The sequence below is a fragment of the Cupressus sempervirens genome, chromosome 5 (genome assembly GCF_028749045.1).
Source record: "Cupressus sempervirens isolate cs-2001-9-10 chromosome 5, ASM2874904v1, whole genome shotgun sequence".
NCBI classification, from domain to species: domain Eukaryota; kingdom Viridiplantae; phylum Streptophyta; class Pinopsida; order Cupressales; family Cupressaceae; genus Cupressus; species Cupressus sempervirens.
Genome location: NC_143122.1, coordinates 1,050,651,566 through 1,050,674,991, shown reverse-complemented (window position 1 = coordinate 1,050,674,991; position 23,426 = coordinate 1,050,651,566). Strand labels below are relative to the sequence as shown.

The 23,426-nt window shown below is 37.0% G+C and overlaps 2 pseudogenes across 5 annotated transcripts in view; one reads left to right on the top strand and one right to left on the bottom strand.

The window, feature by feature from the left end:
- LOC149559550 (uncharacterized) overlaps positions 1-19,848 on the top strand; it is a 33,170-nt pseudogene extending 13,322 nt beyond the window's left edge. For 2 of the 5 annotated variants that reach the window (XR_016365196.1, XR_016365193.1), the window contains exons 3-4: positions 18,524-18,623; positions 18,717-19,848. The product of XR_016365196.1 is annotated as an uncharacterized LOC149559550, transcript variant X6 (transcript). Of the gene's footprint in view, positions 1-18,523 lie in introns of all 5 variants that reach the window. The other 3 variants (XR_016365192.1, XR_016365191.1, XR_016365194.1) reach the window with 2 other exon arrangements.
- Positions 19,849-20,551: 703 nt separating this feature from the next.
- Positions 20,552-22,551, bottom strand: LOC149559549 (pre-mRNA-splicing factor cwc22 pseudogene; annotated as a pseudogene).
- Between the last annotated feature and the right edge of the window lie 875 nt (positions 22,552-23,426).

Genomic DNA, 23,426 nt, shown 5'->3' with positions numbered 1-23,426 from the left:
ATTCTATTATTTTGCATTATTTTATTATTTTATTTTGTGAGACACTTAGGAGTTTGTGTACCTTTTTTAGTTTTCATGTTGACAACATAGAAGGACACAACTGTATTTCAGCACATGGTGTCCACAACACTAGAGTTTGCATCATTCACTGAGTTGTCATGTTGACAACATAGTTATTTGCACTCCCTTTTTAGCACATGTTGTCTACAACACTGATTTGCATGTCACACCCTTGTAGGCTTATCCTCTCATCATCGCACTTACTTCTGTGCTTAATGGAGTTAACCTATATCTAGTGGACATGTGCCTGGTTGTATGACTTATCATGTAGCTGATTTCGATGCATTCTAGATGTATCTTAGAGGCTTTTATATACAAGCACTCCTGATGTACTCACACAATGCATATTGAATGAATATATTGTCATTTTGATCATACTCTCTCTTTCTGGTCTACAATTGTGCTTGTGTTTGAGTTCTTAGTTCTTAGTTCTTAGGTGAATTTTGCCCTAAGGCAAATTCTTACATGGTATCAGAGCTTTGAGATTTTCTCATCACATAGTTGTTCGAGATTTTTGCTTCAGCACCTCAGTTTGAATCCAGAATATTGCAAAAATTGGGAGCGTCTAGAGCCAGATCTAAACTTGCCATTGCGTTCGAAATGCTAATTCGGTGAAGATCGACTATAAACTCAACTACCTTAGCCAAAAGTCAACCGTGAGGCAAATTTTTTTGCAAATTGGCACCCGAAGGCCCCAATTTGCAACACGGGTATGATCTTTAGATCTGCAATTTTTTAATTCAGATATGGTATTTTTATTTAATCTCTGTAATGATTTCAATTTTCAAAAATAAATTAATCCTCTGGGCAGGTAGTAGAGAAACTTTTGTAGGTACTGGGTTGTTAGATCCCAACCCTGCATAGAGGAATATTTAGCAGGCATCTTCAATATTAAATCTAGGGGCTTCACCATAATTTGGCATCAATTTTTGGCTGAGCAAGGCTTCACCAAACTATGGCCAAGTCTCAAACTTTATGGCAGACGGCCAAACACACTGCGACAACCTTTTCCTCAATCGTGGCTTGCTTTGTGTTTAAACATTACTTGCATAGTATTTTATACACTTTGCATCCAACTCTCCCACGCATGTGGGACAAAAGATTGTAAAAGTCTGGCACGTACCAAATCTTCTATTGGCAGTGTTTTTAAATTCTCTGGCCGCTGAACAGTCTTGCCGGCACGCAATTTTTGTCTATTGGAAAATGATCTCCGGCCGCTGTCAAAAATTTTTGGCCATGGTGTAAAGTTATGGCCCATAGCGTTTAATGTCCAACAACATTTGTGATTCCTGGCACATTGTTTTGCCACCCTCTGCATGACACACAGAACACTGACAAGTGGACACACATTTGCCCCACAACTGTGCACAGAATCTAGTCAACGCTTACTCAGCTAACACATCTGCCATGTCCATAAGCCATACGACACAGACAACACTATTCGTATAGCCACATAGACAATTATGCACTATTCCTAACACATCAACAAGTTCGTACTGTATCTATATGACACATGTTCATACCGTATTGTATGAACAACCCAGTCAGTTGCCACGTCACCCAGGGAGGCTGATTTTTTGCTGACATCATCATTTCACGAGAAAAAAATTGAGGGTCGTATGACCATCAAAACTAGGCCTATTATAATTGTTGTGATGGCCATTTGACCATCAATTTTAAGATAGCAGTTTTCCTGCTAGACCCCTCTCTAGATTGCTTTTTGATTTGGCAGCCTAGCTTTGAAAGCCCATAACTTGGTCATCCGGACTCCAATTCAGGTGCAATTTTTTTTTGAAATTGGGTATAATTTCCTAAATTTTCTAGTGATGGTATTCTTTTCTAGTTTTGGTGCAAGGATTTTTTAGAAATTGGATTTTTTGGCAACTGTACCTACTTAATCCTATATTTTGCAACTTCAAACACTCCATACGGGCTCATCTAGTCACCTTTTTCAGGTTCTATTTTTTTTGAAAGTGCATTATTTTTCATTTACTTTCCAGATCTATAGTCAAATTCTAGGTTGTGTGGACCAAAATCTCACTTTTAGAACTAGGGTTTTTTTGTATTGTAAAGCTTTGATTACTTTACAGAATTGTTGTACATATGAGCTATAGTGCTCAGTCACAAATTTGGGCCTCAAAAGGTAGTTGTAAAAGAAAAATTGAAAAGTCCACTTTGTTCATTTTGACAAGTGGCTCATTGTACATGCACTACTTATAAAGTGCCAAAAGCATCTTTTTTTGGGGGTCTTTTGATTGAGTGAAAGGGGGGGTGGGTGTACTTTGTTCTTGTGCTCTTTTCATTTTCTACATCATGGGTTCATTTAAATGTCCATCTCTAACTTCACACAATTATTCTACATGGAAATATATTGCATGGAGTATATTAGTGGAAAAAGGTTACAGTCTTTATGTTGATTTTACAATTACCAAACCTACTGATGCTAAAGAACTCATTGAATGGAAAAAAATAAGACCAGTAGGCTTTAGGAATTATCATGAGTTGTGTACATAGAGATCTCTTCTTTCACATTGCTAGTTGTACTGAATCCAAACCTGTATGGGACAAACTTGAATCATTATATGGTAAGGTGGATGAAGAAAAGGGATTTCAGAGTGAGGATGATCTACTTCTCTTCGACCCAAAGAACTTTGACACAATTTAGGATTACATCAACAAAGCCAATGAGTATAGGGCACTACTTAAAGATTGTGGAAATCCCATGAAGGATGACAAGTTGATTCATCACATCCTAGAGAGGCTACTTTCAGAGTATGCTTCCTTTGTTTCAAGTTTTAACACTCACAAGTTAACCATGGGAATTGCTTACCAAAAGCTCACATTTGATGCATTTGTAGAGACGTTGATTGTTGAACAATCTCACTTGATAGACTTAGGACTTCTCACAACATCAAAGACCAAAGCCTTGATGGCCAGTGATGAGCACCAATCAAGTCAAGGGGGAAAGTTCTAGCAATAACAACAAGAAGCAGTGGAAGCAGAAATCACAATCTGAGACACAACAGCCCTCCTCACAGCAAGGCAATTCTTCTTCCAACAAGAAGGGAAGTAATGAAAAGAAGGACAAACTTTTTTGTGCATATTGCAAAAAGCCAAATCATGATGAGCATCATTGCAAGACTAAGTGAATCGATGAGTTGGAAAACCTACTTAGGAAGAACAAAATGCAATTGCTAGGTACTTCTAAGGATTCTACTCCAACCTCTTCAAAGGGTAAAGGGCAAGCACTTATGGCAAATTCAAGTTTTTCTTTGGAATGGATACTCAACTTAGGTGCCTCCTATCATATGAGTTCTTCAAAGGGAGATTTTTCTTCATTGAAGCAGTCAAAGGTACCACACATCTTCGTGGGAGATGATACTAAAATGGAAGTTGAAGGAAAAGGACATGTGGAAATGGACAATGGGGAATTAAAAGATGTTTTCTACATTCCAAACCTTAGCTCCAATCTCCTATCAGTTTACCAAATCACTCACCTTGGAGATGGTCACAAAGTTGAGTTCCTTCCAGATTCAATAATGGTGCACAGTCTTAGAGATGATTCACTGGTTGCAGTGGGAAAATTCAATGATGACAAGAGGCTTTATTCCTTCTCCCACTTTGTGCCTAAGTCTCCTTCTCAAGCCTTGTTAACTCACTCTAATTCACACATTAACCTATGTCATGAGCAGTTTGGTCATCTTGACTTATGCTATCTTTAGCAACTTTGCTTCAAACACATGGTCAAAGGTCTACCTAACATCAACTTTTCTAAGGGAGAGTGTTCGTCATGTTCAGTGGATATGCATCTCGAAGAGAAGTATGATAAAAGGAAGTCTTCCAAAGCACTTTTTCTCCAGTTGGTTCACATGATTTTAGCTGGACCTTTTGTAGTGACTTCAGTCAGCCAAAGTTGCTACATCATTACTTTTGTTGATGACTTTTCAAGATTCACATGGGTCTACTTTCTTCATCACAAGAATGAAGTGGTTCATAAGCTTCAAGTCTTTAAGACTCATGTTGAACACAAATCAAGGAAAGCCATCAAGGTTCTACAAGTGGACAATGAGAACATATATGTGGATAGAAGACTTAGAGACTTTTGCAAACATGAGGGAATCGATCTTCAGAATCCACTAGCATTTAGTCCGCATAAGACAAATGTTGCAGCTATGAGGATTAGGACTCTCAAAACCATGGTAAGTTGCATGATTAAAGACAAGTCTCTTGATCCAACACTTGAAGTTGAAGCCATTAGCAGTGCTACTCACATACTTAACAGTTCTCCTCATAATGGCATGGTACACCAAGATTGATAGTTACTTGGATGCACATGGCTTTCCGAGGAGTCTTTCAGATCCTAACTTGTATGTCGAGAGCGCTGGTAGTTCTATCATTCTTGTTGTCATCATATGATATTTTCATTACTAATAGAGGTGCACATTTGCTTGAGCAGATCAAACTAAAATTGTGTCAGTCATTTTATATAATTGATTTTGGTTTTCTGCATTATTATTATTTTTGTGTGGGGGTTTCGAAGACAGCCAAAGATCTTACCCTTTACATCTGAAGCATAGGAGCCGAAAGTGGGTCCATACACACTTGTTCAATGGCTCAAGATATCCTTAGTCCATTTTTGCTTCATTTGTACCATTTTAATCTAACCCACCACCCATCCTTCACCCATGCATTCAATGAAAAAGTACTGTATATAAACATCACGGGTGAAATGCATTTTAGCATTCAGAATTAACACTAGTATAGATAAGTACTGCCAGTCATCAGTTGTTATGCACAATGTGAGTGGTATTCAGTATAACAATGGTTTGACCCTTTTCTTTTACAATATTAAATACATCTTGAGTTATTCAATGCATTTGTATGAGTGAGGAGCCCGAGATGGTTCCCTCACAATTCATGATATGAATAATTTGTTTTATCACAAGACTATACTACACAAATGCTTCACGAACGGAGAATGGCTGTGCAAAAGTTTTTGCATTTCTATAGGCACATCTCGAACAATAATAAGTAAGTAGGGCTGCCTTAGAATAGTACACTCCAACTAGCTATTGAGCATGCAAAATAATCTTTCTACACTAGACCGGAATCAATAAATCCATTTCAACTGACCGATACTCTCCTTTGGTGGTGATTCTCTATTACCGGCTCGGAGAGGAGAGGGATGAAACGATGCTCGTTAGGGCCTAGCTCTGGGTCTGAGGAGTGGAATGGGTAATGTCATAGATTATTCCATCTGATTCACAAAAGCCCTTAAAAATAAAAATAAAAACTACAATGGCAAGAGTCCTCTAAATGTTACCTTGGCCATTTTGCCACGCGCAGAGCTGTGTCGATTCAAATGAGCAACGTTTTTTGCTCTCTTTTTTTTTTCTTATATCCCGTTAGTGTTGCAATTGCAACGTCGTCGAGTTATAATTGAAAAAAAAAAGCCAAAAACACACATAACATTTGCCCGCCGTCGCAATTTCACTCCAAATGTATTAGTGATGGAGGGCCCCTGGAAGCCTCGTTTATAGAGATTGTCCCAAGTAAGATACCTATTGTAAACCAGAACCCAGAGGAAAAAATTACACTTAGGCTATGAAAAACTATTCCAAACTTTCTTCCACCAAGAGACCTCCACTTCACCAAAAAGTTGCTTTGTCAATGCAACGTACCTAGAAGAGACAGAATACTTCCTAGAAGAAGCACCTCCCCAAGCCAAAACATCAGGTTCCTGCAAAGAGCTGCATTCTCTAGAAGCCAAAATCTGAGATAACTCCAACTGATCCCCCAGAGAGCCACCCGACGGCCAATCAGAATAATTCTTCCATCTATAACCCACAGTCATGCCCAGGTTAAAGGCCTCCTTATAATGAGCCACCGTATTCCATCCAACAAAAAGGAAAAGATCACAAAGAGACTGCAAGTGTGGATGAGAGGATAAGAGAGGAGAATATCCATCCCAAGAGTCACTCGAAAAGAGGGCCATAGTGCCATTGTTGCAGATCCAAAAAAGATTGCGCTTCACCAGGTGAGCACCAAGCTTGAGGGTATTCCACACCATAGAACCTCTTCCCTCAAGAGGAAGCCTGGAGAAATCAGAAGGACCAACACCAAGATAATACTTGTATGACAGGATACGGGCCCAAAGCTGAGAGGGACTGGAGCACTAGCGCCAATAGAGTTTGGCAGCGAGAGCTTGATTGCACAAGATAGCAGAACGAAGGCCGAGGCCTCCTCCTTTTTTTGGCCGGCAAACAGTATCCCAATTAATAAGGCTCCATTTGGTATTTGAACTCTCAACATTGTTGAGAATATTTTTATAATATTCTACCAAAATTTGAACTATTCTTTTTGGATTTTCTTTGTAGATTCCCTTAACATTTTTTTATTTTAGCTATTCTATTTGCATTCTCATTGTTTAGTGTACTATTATATAAGTATTTAGTATCTCGATCCCCCTCTGATAACCAAGTCTCTCATGATTTTTGTTTCCAATAAGTTTCTTCTTTTGCTAAAATATTTTCCTTTTTTCCTAATAATGCTTTCTCTTTTAAATATTTGTTGTTATCCATGCCATTTCTTATTATGTCTTCATTTCGTTTCTTAAGTTCTTCTGACTTGTCTAGGTTTTAAAAAAAGATGTTATTAAATTTTATTTTTTCCATTTTAGTGATTTTTCTTTGAGCCTTTTTAGTTTTGACATGAAACAATACAACTTGGATCCTTTGAATAAGTCTTCATTCCACCATTTTTTAATATTTTCCATAAATTTATTATCCAATAATCTTTTTTTATCAAATCTAGTAGGATTTCTAGATTGCCTAACTAAATCCAAAAATTCTAGTTTGACAGAATAATGATCTGAGCTTGCGTGGGGGAGAATGGAAGCTTAAAGCATTAATTCCATCGTGCTAAGGTCTCCTTTAAATATAAATCTATCTAATCTTTCAATTATATTACATAAGCCTAATCTCTTATTGTTCTAAGTATACGTACTGTTATTGGTGGGGATATCCATTAAATTATAAGTTTGTATCCACTCTCCAAAGTCAATAGATGCTTGAGATACAGTTTGAGATCCCCTAGATTTTTCCTCCAAGTTTATAATTGCATTAAAATCACTTCCAATTAAGAAGTTATCCCTAGGGTTATCTTCCATGAATTTACTAATTTCTTACCATAATTTTTTGTCTATTGTATGTATAGGTTGATGCATCAACTTCCAGGAGCCATTACTTTTGACTCAGATATGGGTTTTGGCTGAAATTTTATAGACAGTTGCATGAGGAGTTATTTGGATTACCAATGGAGCACATCTTGATAGGTGGCCATTTTGACATTTTTTCAAGAGCTTGAAATTTTTTCTTGACCTCCGAAATTGAGTTTTTGTGTTTTTTCGAGTTTTTTATAAAGTTATTTTTTTAATAAATCCAAAATCATACTCTTGATTTTGTAGATTAGTTGGCAATTCATCTTGCCTTAGTTGGGGGATTTTCTTGAGAAAAATTGAGATTTGTAAGATGGATTTTGGAAATTACCAAAAATCTACTGAATATGGTAATTTTTAGAATTGTAATAAGTAGGTGTTTTCTTTCATTGTAAGGTAAAATAAAGTTGGAGAAGTTGAATGAAGAATTTGGTATTTTGAAAATCCATGTTGTGTGTTTAAAGGGGTTTAGGCCACATCATAAGTCCATATACATTAATGAGTGTTAATTAGATATTGTGCCTGAAGCGTTTAAGTTTTTTCCCCATCTAGTTTATGGCTGTTATTAATTTGTTGTATTCTATTTTTCTAGGATTTTGTATGATCCCGATTCCTCTTGAAGCGTCATTCAATTCAATAAGTCTATTTTCCAATTTCTTAATTTATTTTTTAATTTAGTTCCTTCCTCTTTGTTTAGTTTGGTTTCTTGAATTAGCATTAATTTTGAATTGAATAGAGTTAAAGTATGCTTTAATAAGCGCTTTTTGCTAGGGAGATTGAAACCCCTAGTGTTCCATGTAGTATCCTTCATTTCTCTATGGGAATGGCCTTCCCCTTCCCTACATTTAGAACATCGTTGATCTTCATCTGGTTTTTTGCTTGTCCTAATGCATTTCTCAAATCTTTTAGAGACTTTCTTCCTTGCTTCATATTTTGTTTTCCGCAATTTGGAGTCTTAAGACCTTCTTGGTTCATTGAAATGCCTAGATTGTTTATGCTTGCTTGAATTTTTCCCTTAATTGATGAGAGAAACTGTTCTTTGATCTGTCTTCTTCAACCTCCAATTCTTTGATTATTTGATCTCCAATCTCTATTTTTGGTAAAATTGGAGTGCTTCCCTCTACTTGTTGATTTACAAATTCAAGATTCGTGTCATTTAAAATGTCATGTTCAAAGGTTTCTAGAACTCCAAATTCTTTCCAGGTTTGATTATTTTCTGAATCATAATATTTCTCTGATGATGTTGTCTTGAAATTTTCTTGAACTTTTGCTTCTACTACTCCAAGTTTGTTCATAACGAAGTCAATTTCTACTAGAATGCAAAGATTATCTTCTTTGTTTCCAATCTTGATCTAGATCTTCAAAGGGATTCTTGCCATTGTCTAGTATATATATATATATATATATAACAATAAATTTATAACTCAAATTCAATGAACACATACAAATATAAGTTATATCTAATATATAATTATAAATAGGTTTATCTGACTTAAGCTATCAAACATCAACACTCCCTCTTAACTAGGGAGAATAAACACAAGACATATATTACACTATTAGTAATATTAGAAATGACAAATTTTAAGGATACTATTAATCAGAAGATATCCACAATTTTGATATCATCAGTATTTGTCTTCCAAAATATCAACACATGATATTCACCAAATACTCTAAGTAACATTTTGATATCATGAGTATTGATCTTCCAAAATATCAACACATGATATTCATCAAGTACTCAAATAAAGTTCGATATCACATATGATATCGTGAGTATTGGTCTTCAAAAATATCAACACATGATATTCACCAAATACTCTTTGAATAATGACCTCCATAACATCAAGATAAAACCTATTCACCAAGTACTTTGTACATAATTGCGTCCAAATCATCAATTTGCATAACATTCACATGTACTCAATATATGTTTATAAGGTATGTGCACATGCATTTTCATAATGTGTACCATATAAACATCCACCATGCAAAGTACAATATATCATGACCTGCATAGACATCACAAGATATCCGTTATACTAGAAAATTATGTTATTGTAAGATTATCACCTTTCAATAACTTTTGCAAATACAAGTGATGATCATTTGGAAGTCGTCACTTCCTCATGATGTACAGGCCTATTAAATCATGCAATCATATGCATGATACCAAAGTTTACATGAAGTCAAAACTTCTTCTGGTTCTGATATGATCAAGATCTTCAAAGATTAATTGAAACATATCCTTTATCCGCTCCTTCAGACAAATGTGTTAGACTCCCTCTGGTCATCAATCTTATGAGCTCCTTTATGTTTGAAAAAGTGTCACTCCCTCCGAGTCTGAAATTAATCTCCCTTATTCTACAAAACCATACTTGGAGAGAAAGGGAAAGATCAAGGCAAATAGCTCTTATAGTAATAAAAAATCACCTTTAATAATTATTCTCAAAAATAATTTTATTAATTATAAGAACGTTATAAATTTGATTATATACTTAATTCATGATGAATTCATTTTATACCAATATTCAATGTAGTTATTAATATATTTATTATAATTTATTTCCATAAGCATATTATATATCCATAGATATATCATAATCACATATGCTTAACATTATAGTAACTTATTTCATATTTGTTGTCTATTATAAGTTTATCACTTAACAATTTTATTAGTTATTAACACAATTCTCATATTCTAACTACATAAAAGTTTAGCATTTAACACATTCGAGAATATAACATATTATATAGTAGGGATAAGGGATCCAATACAACACTATAAAGCATACCTTATTTGCTTGTGCGGACCAATAATCTTCCCATGTAAGACATGCCAAATCCATAATGGGCTCGATGGAACAATTGCAAACAATGTTGCATCCCCTCAAAACAAGTAACTAATGTCATAAAAAAAGATAATTCAAATATCTCCATATAATGAACTCAAAACTGCCTAAATAATGTTGTCAATAACATGCCCCTATTTATATGCAATTTGGAGCTACACATGTCCAGTGTGCGGGAAACCCTAAGGGCCCATTTGACAAGCGGAATATGACTAGAATAGGCATTTGTCTATTCTTGAAATCTCTATATTCTCTGTTTGGCTACAGCAGACAGGAATTAGGAATATGCATACAATGGGAATACGTATTCCATTTTATGCCAAAAAAGAGAGTATTTCAATTCCACCTAAATAGATGGAATTGGAATACTTATTCCTATTGCACCTAGATACTTTGTTAAAAACTATAAAATTTCGGATTTGTCAAAAATCTGCCCGCTCATTTTTTTGGGCACTCAAAATAGAACTGTTGTAGCTCATTTTTTGCACAGCTTCTCTTGTTTGGAGGTACTGTTTGTTCTCTCTGAAAAACCATATTCAAGTGCGAGACATTGTGTATTGCAAATCTGGGTTGTTCATCAAGGCCCAATGCGCTCCTCACCACTCAAATAATCACATCAGAAATCCGAAACAAATATATCCACAAAGGATTTAGGGTTCCTGAGCTTCAAATCTTCATCAACGACCTTCCATCTACAGATTTCAATACGCTTTTCAAGCTGATATTCGCTGCCCCGTCGGCAGAAATGTGTTATTTGATGGCAGGAGTCCCTGGCTTCTTCCATAATCGGCTTTTCCCCTCCCGCAGTCTCCATTTCGTTCATTCCTCCACCAGCCTTCACTGGCTCTCGCGGGTAATTTCCTCTCTCTAAATTACAAAGGGATATTAGCAAACTTTTGCACAACCAAACATAGATTATACATATTTTCTATCAAATTCTAGGCGAACCAAACAGAGAATAGGAATATGTGTTCCATATTTGTATTCCCGGAATAACAAACCTGAAATAGGTATTCCTATTCTGCTTGTCAAACGGGCCCTAAAATATCTGGTTTCAAAAATAATGTCCAATGTCTTCCCCAAATTTTGGTGATCGGTGGCGCCACACTTGTGAATACACCCTAATGTGTGCCCAAACAACCTAAATACACCCCATATTCAAGCTTGGATGCCCTTTGTATTTTTATCGATATGTATCTGTTGCTCATTACTCTATTGTATTTATTGACACAACGTGTGTGGCATGTGGGTTGGTTTCAAGAGATTAATCGAGTCTTTTCTTTTAATGCCACTATGATCCCCGTTGCATTGTGATACTTTTTCTCCTTCTAAACAATGGTGATTGACGACTCTTCTCCCAAGTTTGTTTCACTATTTATCACAATCCAATTGTGTGATTTGATTCCCATTTGTTGATTCTTATCCGTGTAGATTTTATTTCCTTCCCTCTTGTCGATGTGAAGTTATTTGGCATTATTCATTCTATGTATCGTTGTAGAAGGATGGTTATAATAGTTGTTAGTGTTAGTGGTTTCTTTGACAATATGCAATGGTGTAGTGTTTATTGAATTTCACTTCTATGTCAACTTCTCTTTATTGTTTTTTAATTCCCATCATCCACTTCTCTATACATTCTATCGTTATTTGTGACTAAAAATCTGATATAGGTTTTGTGATCGCAAGAACATTGTATAATATACTATTTGTAATAATTTTAACGAAACCACATAATAGATGCAGAAATCTCAAGGATATTTTCCTGATGATACAGATGTCACCCTCTTATTTCCCATGGAATGTCTGAGTATGTTTGTAGCTCACTCTTTCATAGACTGTCCCTATTAATGCTTTACTGAAGCAATGACTGTATATTAGCAGACTCTACAACATATGTATTGTTCATCATTGAAAAATAAACTCCATTTCTTAATGCACTCAACATGAGTTCTCAAACTTCTTCACTTTTTTTTCCTTCTATATTTGATTTCCCTCCGTCGCATTGCAATTCTATCCTTTGTTTCATTACATTTGCAATCGGGCTCTTATACCATGTTGATTTTCATAGATTGCTTGCATATGTAATAGCACTTCCATAGTGTTTGGTATGTGTTTGCCAAATGGTAGCAATCTCTTATTTATATTGAAAATAAGTCATGAAGAGATACGTCCATTCCTGGACCATGTCTATTGAATGGACGTATCTCTTCATTAATCAACTGATCAATATAATAACAAATTTTAATCATATATATATCATTATTATATTAATTTCTCTCATGTAACAATAAATTTATATCTCAAATATAATTTACAAACATCTCATATATAATTAACTAAAACTATCAAACATCAACATCTTCTACATCAAATTGACAATACTACTAAGACAAAACTCTTCATGCACCTTGAAATATTCTCACCCGACATCCATAAAGAGCCTCTCCATCACTAAGTCATTGGGAATACCTAAAGCCTAGGTAATGCTTTCAGAATTGATTTTCACCAAGACCTTCCAGTCAGCAGTTCAAATTTCCCACTCAACATAGTTATAAAATCTCATACAAAGGGCCACCAACTTAGGACATAGCAAGGCAGAAGGAAATGTTCATGCATGTATCAGACCACTCTGAAGAATCAAGTTCCCAAGAGTCCAATTCTGTGTGCTCATACTTCTCCATGAATTCATAAAAATCATCGTGTTTTGTGTCAGTATCCCTCACCTTCAATAATTTGCTCTGAATTGCAAACTTCATGCTGACAAGGAAGCTCATGCAAGTAGCGTACTAAAGTTGTTAAAGAACAATACTAAAAAATTTGCCACCCAAGTGACATATTGGTTTGGGTGAGACGTGCATTAAATGAATCATCTTTCTTCTTAGAAATTGTCCAAATCTCGTACTGAACTATAGGCAAAGAAATAGAGGATTGATATCGCAAAGGAAGGACACCTAATGCAAAGTTACACTAAGGTTAGGGATCCATTGGTCATCTATTATCCTAAACTTACAACTAGTAATCAGGGCTTCTAAACATACTAAAACCTCTAACCTTGTGGTCGATAATAGTTCACACATTGTCGGGGGATCAGTGGTTTTAAGGAAGTTCGTAACTCTGTGACAGCTTTGGGAAGGCCAAGCAAGACTGCCAACTAAGAAAAGGGGACCAAGACAGCAACAAGTCAATTATACTCATTTTCAATTTTTTTCAAAAGGAGTAATAAGGAATGCAACTAATAATCGTGTCATAATGGGCTAGACGATTATTATGTTTCCAATGGTCTTTGATGGAGTATGGTGTGTGTTCCTTCCCTTGGCCTTTTCTCCATATTATTCCCCGTGATCGGTTTCAAACATATGTATTATTTTGTCCTCCTTTTCTGCTCTATCTTATTCAGCTGGATTTACAGTGATAGGCATCAGCAAGCAGACATAGCCCTTTTACAGTGATAGGCTGCCCTTTTACAAGAATTTGCCACCCAAGCAGCAAGCAGCAAGCAGACATAGCCCTTTTACAGAAAAATTTGCCACCCAAGTGATATATTGGTTTGGGTGAGACGTGCATTAAATGAATCATCTTTCTCCTTAGAAATGTTGCATCACCCTGCTTGCTGCTTGCTTGGTGATTTCTGCTTGCTGCTTTCTCAAGAATTGTTCTATTCAACCTTTCTGATGCTCCATTTTCTTGTGGACTAAATGGACAAAAAGAATCAAATTTTAAGGAGCAGAATTCTCCTCCATTATCACTTTTTAGACACTTAATCTTGTGTCCACTTTGCTTTTCAACAAGGGCTTTAAAAACTTGAAATTTAGAGAAAACTTCTGATTTCCTAGAGAGCATATAAATCCAAATTTTTCTTGTACAATTATCTAGAAAAGTAATGAAATAATTAGCCCCGCCAAAAGAGGTTACCTCAGTGGGTCCAAAGACATCCGTGTGAACAAGCTCCAAGGGTGTGCCCTACTTCTCACTACCAGTCTTCAAGAAGTTGACCCGCCTCTGTTTGCCATAGAGACAATGTTTGCAGAATTCTATATCAATATATTTCAGCCCCAGCAGTTGATTTCTTTTCAGCATTACATCGAGTCCTTTCCGACTCATGTGCCCAAGCCTTTGATGCCAAAGCTCCGAGTTGTCCACTGTTGTCATAGCAGCTCCCACTTCACCGTTACTTTCTAGAATATATAAACTCCCATCTTTATCTCCTTTTGCAACTATCAAAGATCCCTTTGTTATCTTCTATGTATCAGAATTGAAGAATGTATGACAGCCTTGAGTATGAAGTTGAGAAACAGAAATCAGATTTCTCTTCAATTTCGGAACATGTCGAACATCCTTTAAAAGCCATTGCCCTCCTCCAGGTGATGGTAATAAAATATCACCTTTCCCAATAATGTCACAAGCATTATTGTCACCCAAATAAACTTTCCCAAATTCACCTTCATGATAATTTGTGAACAACTCCGTGCATGAGGAAGCATGAAAGGATGCCCCGAAATCAAGTACCCATGATTCTGAAATAGTATCACTTGCAGCAAGAACTAAAATTCCTGGTTCATCCTTCTCATAAGCGGTATTAGCTTGACTGTCCCACACCTTATCTTGTGCCCTTTTGAAAGCACGACAATTTTTCTTTGAGTGGCCTGGTTTGCCACAAAACCAGCAATCCCCTTTGCTTTCTTTCGAATCTGTCCCTTTTGCAGACTTCGATCGTCCTCTATTGTTGGAGTTTCTACCTCTTTGATGACTCCTTCCTCTATTGTCGATGCTTACTGCTGTTAAGGCTTCACCAGATGAGGGAACATCACTCTTTCTTCTCATGTCTTCACCGAGAAGAGTAGCTGCAACTTCATCAAAAACTAACTTTTTCTTGCCGGGAAGCGATGTGCTTATGGCTGTTACAACTCCATCCCAACTGGCTGGAAGAGAACATAACAATAAGACAGCTTTGTTTTCATCACTTGGTGGCATGCCCACCGAATTTGCTTGACTAATTATAGTATTAAACTCATTGAGATGATTTGCTATATTACTACCATCCTTCATTTTGAGACTATAGAGTTTCTTCATAATGAAAACCTTGTTTGCAGCAGACGCCATTGCATAAGTAGTTCTCAGCTTGTCCCAAACTGCCTTTGTTGTTGTTTCTGTTGCAACATTAAAGAGCACAGTTTCAGACAGTGAAAGAAGAATTGTTGCTCTTGCCTTCCTGTCCATTGTTTCCCAATCCTCATCAGACATTGTGTCTGGTTGCTTCTATTTCCCCTCTAAAGGAAGCGCCAGATCTTGCTTAATTAATAGCGACTCCATTTGCACCTTCCACAGTCCAAAATTTTTGCCTGTAAATTTCTGCACTTTGAGCTCCTCCATGATCCCAGAATTTCAAACCTGAATTCTGAACAGCAAAACCTTGCTCTGATACCAATTGTAAAAGTTAGAAAAGCAATAAAATGCGCAAACAAGAATGCAAAAACAGAGTACACAGATTTATCGTGGTTCAGCCAATAAAGCCTACGTCCACACTGAGCAGGAGAATATATTATTTAATCCAGAAGTACATCCACAAGTTACAGCGAATACAATATATAAGAGAGCTCCAAGGGAGACTCTTGAATGTCAGCGGAAGAATTGAACAGACAGAGTCTCTTGGAGGGAATAATGAAAAATGGTTGAGCTTCATATCCCCAACAATCACAATGTCGTTCGCAATGACTCTAATGTCAGCTGTGTTTTGGAAATTCCAATCGACAGACGTGGAGCCAACTGCAGCATTGTTCTCTTCAAAAGGTAGTACACGCATGGATTCTAGAGAAACATTAATTCACAACTGCAATGTGTATTTATCCAGTGATGGATTAATGTAACCGTTCGGATATCAATGAATAACTGTGCGAACGCATCGATAGGGAGGGCACTCTACTTCAATAAGAAAGGGATATAACTTTAGTAACATAAAATAGCAGTGCAGATCGATGAGTTGCAGTAACTTCCACAGACACAGATTGCATACAGATTGTTCTGAAAAAAGTATAGCTATAATGAGTCCTCCAAAAGTTTCTTTCAACAATCTAAAAGATTAGAGCATTCAGAAACAGGTATAGACATTCTACTAAACGTGAACAAAGTGTATATTGACTTTGAACGCTACCCACATAATCTGCCCACTGATCAAACATGTATTTTTGCGAAACACTAATTTCCAGCAGGGTCGCTTGGGCATTTCATATACACGAGGAAGATGTAAGAAATTGATGCCCATCGGATCATAATGAAGACGGTGCTTTTGGCCAATGCTAGAGTCTGAAGGCGTCTGGTACACATTCTTGTAAATTGACAACGTAAGGAACATCTGTTTGACAAAATTGCCTCTTGAATGTTAGGGTTTCATGGATGTAGTGACTGCAGCGTATGCACTGATATTGGTGTGTTTGTAAGATTCGGGGAAGCACAATTCAGAGGTATAAGGGAAGACTGTACAAGTGGACTTGTGTAAATCTGCATAGGCAGAGAAGGCATATTAACTGTTTGACAAAATGCTTCAACAAAAAATAAAAGTCTGGATTCTTCAATTGCAAGGAGTGTGGATATGAATATGCCGAAAAGCATGGAAGCCAGCTTCCAGCCTGCAACAAAATCTATCTGTTTCAGTTACTCCTAATGTTCATAATAACTATGTCTCATGTTGCCAATGTGTACCAGACAGAGATACAGATCCAGTACCTGGTAATGGTGATCAAACATGTATTTTATGGTACTGACAAATTTCTAGTAGAGTCACCTGAGCATGTCATGCACGTGAGGGAGGTGTAAAATATTGATGTCCATCATATCATAATGAAAAGGGTGTTTTTCATCGATGTAGTAGTTTGAAGCCTTCTGGTACACATTCTTGAAAAGAAAGGACAGCGCAAGGAACATTTCTTTGACAACATGCCTCTTGAATGTTAAGGGTTCATGGATTGTAGTGACTACAGAGTATGCATTGAAATTGGTGTGTTTATAAGATTTAGAAACTTCTGGGAAATCACAATTAAGAGGTATAGGGGCAGAATCTACAGGTGGAATTGATTGATATTGATGAAATTGATAAGCTTACGATGAAGGAAGAAAATCTGAACGTTTTGCATGTGTCTGGAGCAGTTATTCTATTGGTATTGCCTAAAAATACTTTAAAGAATGGTGAAACATATCATAGAGAAGGGATCTTGCAATTACACAATTTACGTATGTTTATTTGTGGCAGTGCCCAATTAGACAACCGATTCCTTCCAGTAGCTTCGAAGCACCTGAGCACCATCAATAAGCCCAATGACATAACTATACAACAGTTCCATCATCTTTTTTGGAATTAGAAAGTGTCACAATTGATTATACATAAGCAGAAGAAAATGTCACAGAATTAAGTCGAAGTATTGCACTACCCTGGAAATCAATGTCTACAGTTAGTTTTGCAGGAGTAGCACGAGCCTTTTCTCAGAGGGAAGTGTCTGTAAATAAATAATAGCACCAATAACCTACCTGTCACATCTTATGTTTGTAGCACTTACAAGTCTGAAGTTGGCATTGTGGCTGTATAAATGTATCAACCTTAATGACGGAATAACGTCATTTTGTCAAACTCACAAGGTGTCTTACTGAAGAAACTTGGAAATTGGCTACAAGAAAAAATCTGTCATTTTTTAAGGCGGCACAAATAAACTCTTAAAGCATTGAAATTCTGATGAATTCTTTTCAATGTTACCTTTTAATTTCTTAAATTTGGTGATTAAGTAAATAACAATGGTAACAATATACCTCTAAAGCTTCCCTGAAACTCACAAAACAAGTGCACCAAAAGTGTCCAGCAATCAACCAATCAACTATATTTCTGCGCCAAGTCTTGTAGAACTTCTGACAAGTACTTGCCAAATTTTTCCAAACTTGTGGAGTAAGAGTTTTTGGAAAAAGGTGCTAATGTAATTATGAACTTTGGTTGCCCTATCTCATAATAACCAAGCAATCTAGGTAGGGCCAGTTCTAGTTCCATTCATTCCAAGATGTGCTCCCCCGGCCTCTTCAATACTTGACTGTGTCCATTTAGGGTCCAGCTCCAGGCTATTTGGCCTTTGGCTTTCATTCCTGAGATTGATCATCAGAAGTGCCAGGTTCAATGACCTTGTCGAGGCACATTATATTCCGTTATAGTCCTGACTCACAGAAAGTTGAACGCATCAAACATCACGACGACTTTGGATTTCTTAGGCATGCAAATAAACAGGGGAGAAACCCTGGTAAGGGGGAAGAAAACAGCGGACAAAAGAATCATCTATTCTAATTTGTTGTGCTTATCTGAAAACCCAGCTAAAGTAGACCCTAATTTGTTTTATCATTCCTTGTCTATTTGACTTGCCAGCATCCGTCAAAGCATAATGTATGTGGAATCCAATATAAGTGGAGGGCGTCCTGAAGAGGCAGAGTCTCTCATTATATGCAGAAGATGCTAAGGGTAGAAGGTATGGTTTGAACTTTGAACAGTGGTGGGCAGGAAACTCGATTGAGAAAGAAAGTTGATCATTGATATATAAAAGCAATTGAAATGTTTGAAGTGTGTAGGCAAATGGTCCAGACTCACATTAAAACAGAAGAACCAAGAAGAGTGTTCTGTGGGAAATAGTGAATAGCACCTATCGCTTGACATCACAGCAAGGACGGAGCCCTTGAATTGCTAGAGGCACCTTACTTCCTGCAAAGACAGTGGAAAGCCATAATGTTAATAGTCAATATTTGTGCAAACTATTTTGCATGAGACAAGCCAAGCCAGAAGATGGGGCATGAGGAAGAAGACACCAAATAAAAGGGTTTCAAAAACACCTGTTCAAACACTCTGAAGGCAGTGCCGGATTCTTTGAAGCAGAAATGATCCTCCGCAACAAAGATGACACCAATCACGCCGATCTTTTATACAGATGCCTATGGCAGTATTTCGGAACACAGCCAAGTCTTCCCTCTTATCTCTTCCCCTTGGCTCTGCAAGATGTCTTCACCACATATTCTTCTGTCTACCACAACAGCCTGCAACTATCAGATTTGGGAGCAGTGAGAAGCAAATCTCTATTTCTGCTGTCATCGGTGTCTCTGGTAATCACCATTCCATGGCAGGTTGCTGGCAGTGCAAGACAAAAGCCCGTGGGCTGTGCCACCAATGAAAAAGCCTATCAGCTAATAATTTTCCAATTTAACTTCACGGGCTCAGCACATTCTCTCCACAAGAGGTCTTTTCTCCACGCAGTCTTCCAGAAATGATGCTTTCATCAGTCACTTTCATCACCATTTCTCCCAGGAAAGCCAGTGTGTTTAATTGGTGTCAATATGTAGATGACAGAAGGCAACCATAAAGAAGGATAAGACAGCATTTTCATCAATGGTAGCACAATACTGCTTTTCATACAGCTCTTACCATTATTTCTGCACAGTTGCAACTAGTATTATGGCAACACTTCAATGCTTGGATCATAGAGTCCTCATCATGCTGCCTATGATTCTATGTTGTTTTTTCTTTTGCATGGTCTGTGTATAGAGTAGAACTAGACATCGATGGCCATTGCTTTCATAAACTCAGGTACTAGTTCAAAAATATGCCAAGCTTGTTCGTTACTGTCCAGAATTCAAAATATTCATGTACAGACACATGAGAGGATGACACTCTTTTTCTAATTTATAAATCTTCTCTTGCAATAATTCCATGCGCTTTACTGTGGCCAAGAAGCCAGAGAGGATGACTCTCAAGCTATCAAGCGCAAAAAGCAAAAGTGTGTATGCATGAATTTCCAATCATTTCCTGCAAGAATTAGTTAAGTCACAGGAAAAATAGATACAAATATTGTTGTGTGCATGAATCAAGAAATCATAATGCGATTACATTTATCTGCAAATTTTATTAGTTCCATTTTAATGTGAAATATACTACAATGATTAATTCCTTGAGCACACTTCTAAAACCAAAATCAAGGCTCCAAGCATGCCAACAAAATATCAAACTTTTAAAAGTGATCAGAACCGTGTGTCAATTTTACAGTATACAGGTACAATTGCGAAAATGTTTTATCCAGGAAATTGTACACTACAAAACAGTCTAAACAAATGATGAGAAAGGACATATATTTATGCCTGCCAGGAGATTATGCATTCATCTATATTGCTAAATACCTAGAAATCCAACTTCAAAAAAACAGTGCATCATGTTGAATCACCTTCGAAACCAAACTCATAGACAGTTCAACAAGAGATTAACCATTTGGGCCATTAATAAGTGTCATCAACAATAATGTCAACTATACTTACTCATTTTTGAAAATAACTGATAAAAGCTATTGAAAGCCCAGATGCAGGAATTTACAACTGTAAGCGCAAAAAGAGCCTCAAAACAAAAAAGTATTCATCCTTTGACTAACTTTTCTTTCTTGGTGGCTCCTTACTCCTCGCTGTAGATTTCACACCCAAAAACTAAGTCTGATGAACTAGAAGAATCATCATTAAAGGTAGATTCATCTGATGCGGGTTAAGACTTTTGCTGCTGCATTATAAGCTTTGGGAAATTCTTAAAATACTGCCGTAAACTCTCAGTGATACCGCCAAGACCAATGGAAGTAAAGAAATTGATAGCAAACCGAGAATTCTTGAAACTGTTCTTTGGGAAAATTGAATCCAAAGACTCTTACAGTGTTGCATCATTCAATTTTTCTTCAAGCAGCATTATACCCAGCTGTTCTGCCAGCTCCTGGAAGAGAATCTTTATAAAAATATGGGAAGAGGAAGTAGTATCTTCCTCTGTCAGCCGTATATAGGCAAGAGAATGCCACGAAATAGCATTTGTACCAAGCAAGTGAGCAAAAAACTTTGCAACATGGCGTAGCTTGTTAGTCTCTAACCTGTGTATCATAGAATACTGTCGTAGAAAACACTTATCAAAACATTCCTGACAAATTTTATTGATCATACAGAATCTTTGCGCAAGAAGTCCATAATAACAGAGGTATGTTCTCTCTTGACTGCAGCATTCTCCATCTCTTGACCAGCTTCAAGCTTGATCTTTAGTAGCTTATGACCAACTTCCTCAAAATCAACACTTGACATAATTGTCAAGTAAATTGTGCGTCTTAAACTGACCAAGTCTGTCTCTGTCTTGTCCTGTATTCGCAGTCTTTCTTCATCTTCCTCCTCATCGTCATCTGAATCATTCTCTCGTTCCGCTTCCTCGGAAGAAGCATCTCCGAGAATATCTTTCTTCATTTTTTCATATGCTGCCTCGTGCTCTAAAAACTCAGGATCTGGCTTGAAAACATCCAAACCGGGTTCCTGATCGAGTTCATCTTCTAGGGAAACTTCATGCGTTACCTGATCTTCTTGCTCTACAAGGTCCAATTCTGCACGCACAGCTGGATGACCCTCGAACGTAGCTTTGTGAATTGCAAAAAGACCTTCAATTAAAAACTGTACTCGTTTGTCAATTTCCCCCTCATGGAGAATGCCTCTTACCTTGGGGGGAAAGGTCTTGCAACAAAGACCCACATTCTTTTATGAACCCAACAGCAACCTCTATGCTATCATCTGTAGGATTCTCTAGTAAGAGGGTAAGAACTTCCAAGGCAATAATCTCATGTGCAACTTGTTGATTCACTAAATGTGCTATGAATTTTGCTGCTGATATCAACATTTGCTTGTCATTGCGTTTGTAAGCCCTCTTGACCTGTAAAATAATTCTCCGCAACAGCAGATTGCCAAGTTCTGGATACTTCGTATTTACCACAGCAAGCAAGGCAGCAAAAACATCTGTAAATGCAGGGGATGCCATTTGGGATTTCATGCAATACCTACAAAATAGACCCCTTCCGCGGATGATATTCTCTGCAAACAACTCCGGAATGATATTCTTGATGTTGGATGCATTTACCTTGTTTACTAACCCATTGATACTCTTCCGAAGGGCATCCCATGTCACGTGCTGGTATTCCACACTACGCTTGTCTTGCTCATCTTTCACCAGTGGAGGCAGCTTGAATGGGGGAATGTAATTACCCCCAATTCTTCCTAGACCCTTCCCATTCCCATTCTGAGATGGAGAGGTAACACCAGCAATTTCCAGTTCCACTGCCTCTCTTTTCCTCTTGTTCCCAGAAGCCGCTTTGTCACTAAGTTTGTGCTTAATTTTATCAGCTGTCTCCTTGTGAGACCTCTGTGAATCTTGGGCTGCCAATTCTCACTCACCTTTTCAGGTCTCCTCCTTTTTGTGTATCTGTCATGATAATTGTTTCTGTCCCAGTCGCTGTCGGGATAATTGTCGTCTGTGCTGTGATTCTTCTCATTCCTGGGTTCCTTGAGAGAAGCCCTGATTCTAAAAAGCTTATCATTTAAATTTTCAAGGGTTTTTGAAAGCAGATTCATTTTTCTTAAATCAGAGAAAGGATTTTACTGGGCAAGAAGACCGAAAGCTTTGATAACTAACCCCACTGCACAACTGGGCACAAGAACAACCAACCAAAAAAAATGTCCCCTCGAAAACTTTGTTCTTTTCTGTTACACGAATGAATCGTTATTGAAGAAAATTTAACTAATTAAAATTTCATCCATCTACCATGGTCACAGTACAAAACAAAAAGAAACTTCTGAATGTTATAGTATGAATGCATCCTATTTTCTAGGTCAAACTTCCAAGAAAGAAAATCCCAAATTGGGTTACAAAAGATTACAAGAATTCTGTTCTAAAATGGATACTACGAAGAATTATTAAATTCCTCAATTCTGTCTACAGATAGAATAAACCTAAATGTTCTGAGTTCTTAAAGATGGACTTGAAACAAATGGAAAATCGTAGTTTCCTAACAATAGAGTCACTAAGACCTATGCTTATCATTTCTAACAGTGATTTCAATGAATGTTCATATAAATTGGATAAAGAATACTAATATAAATTAGTTTCACTTGCTGATAAAAAGATTGACAATTAATAACAGTGGATTGAAGAACTCTAATCCTCAAATTTGGGTCTGCGCTTTTTCGCATGGTTTTCCGCTATCGGTAATGATTCCCGATGCCTGAATCAGGTCGTTAGTTTTATTGTGTTCGTCGACAACACAAACGAATCGTTACACGAATGAATCGTTATTGAAAATAAATAGAGAACGACAACACGTAGTTGTTGCATGGGAATGTCTTTTTTTAAAAATATTTAAAATAGACACTTAACGAATTTCAACTAAGGTTTGAAGCTATTCTTATCATCTTCAAAATAATCAATTGTTCAAAGGGTTCTAAAATAA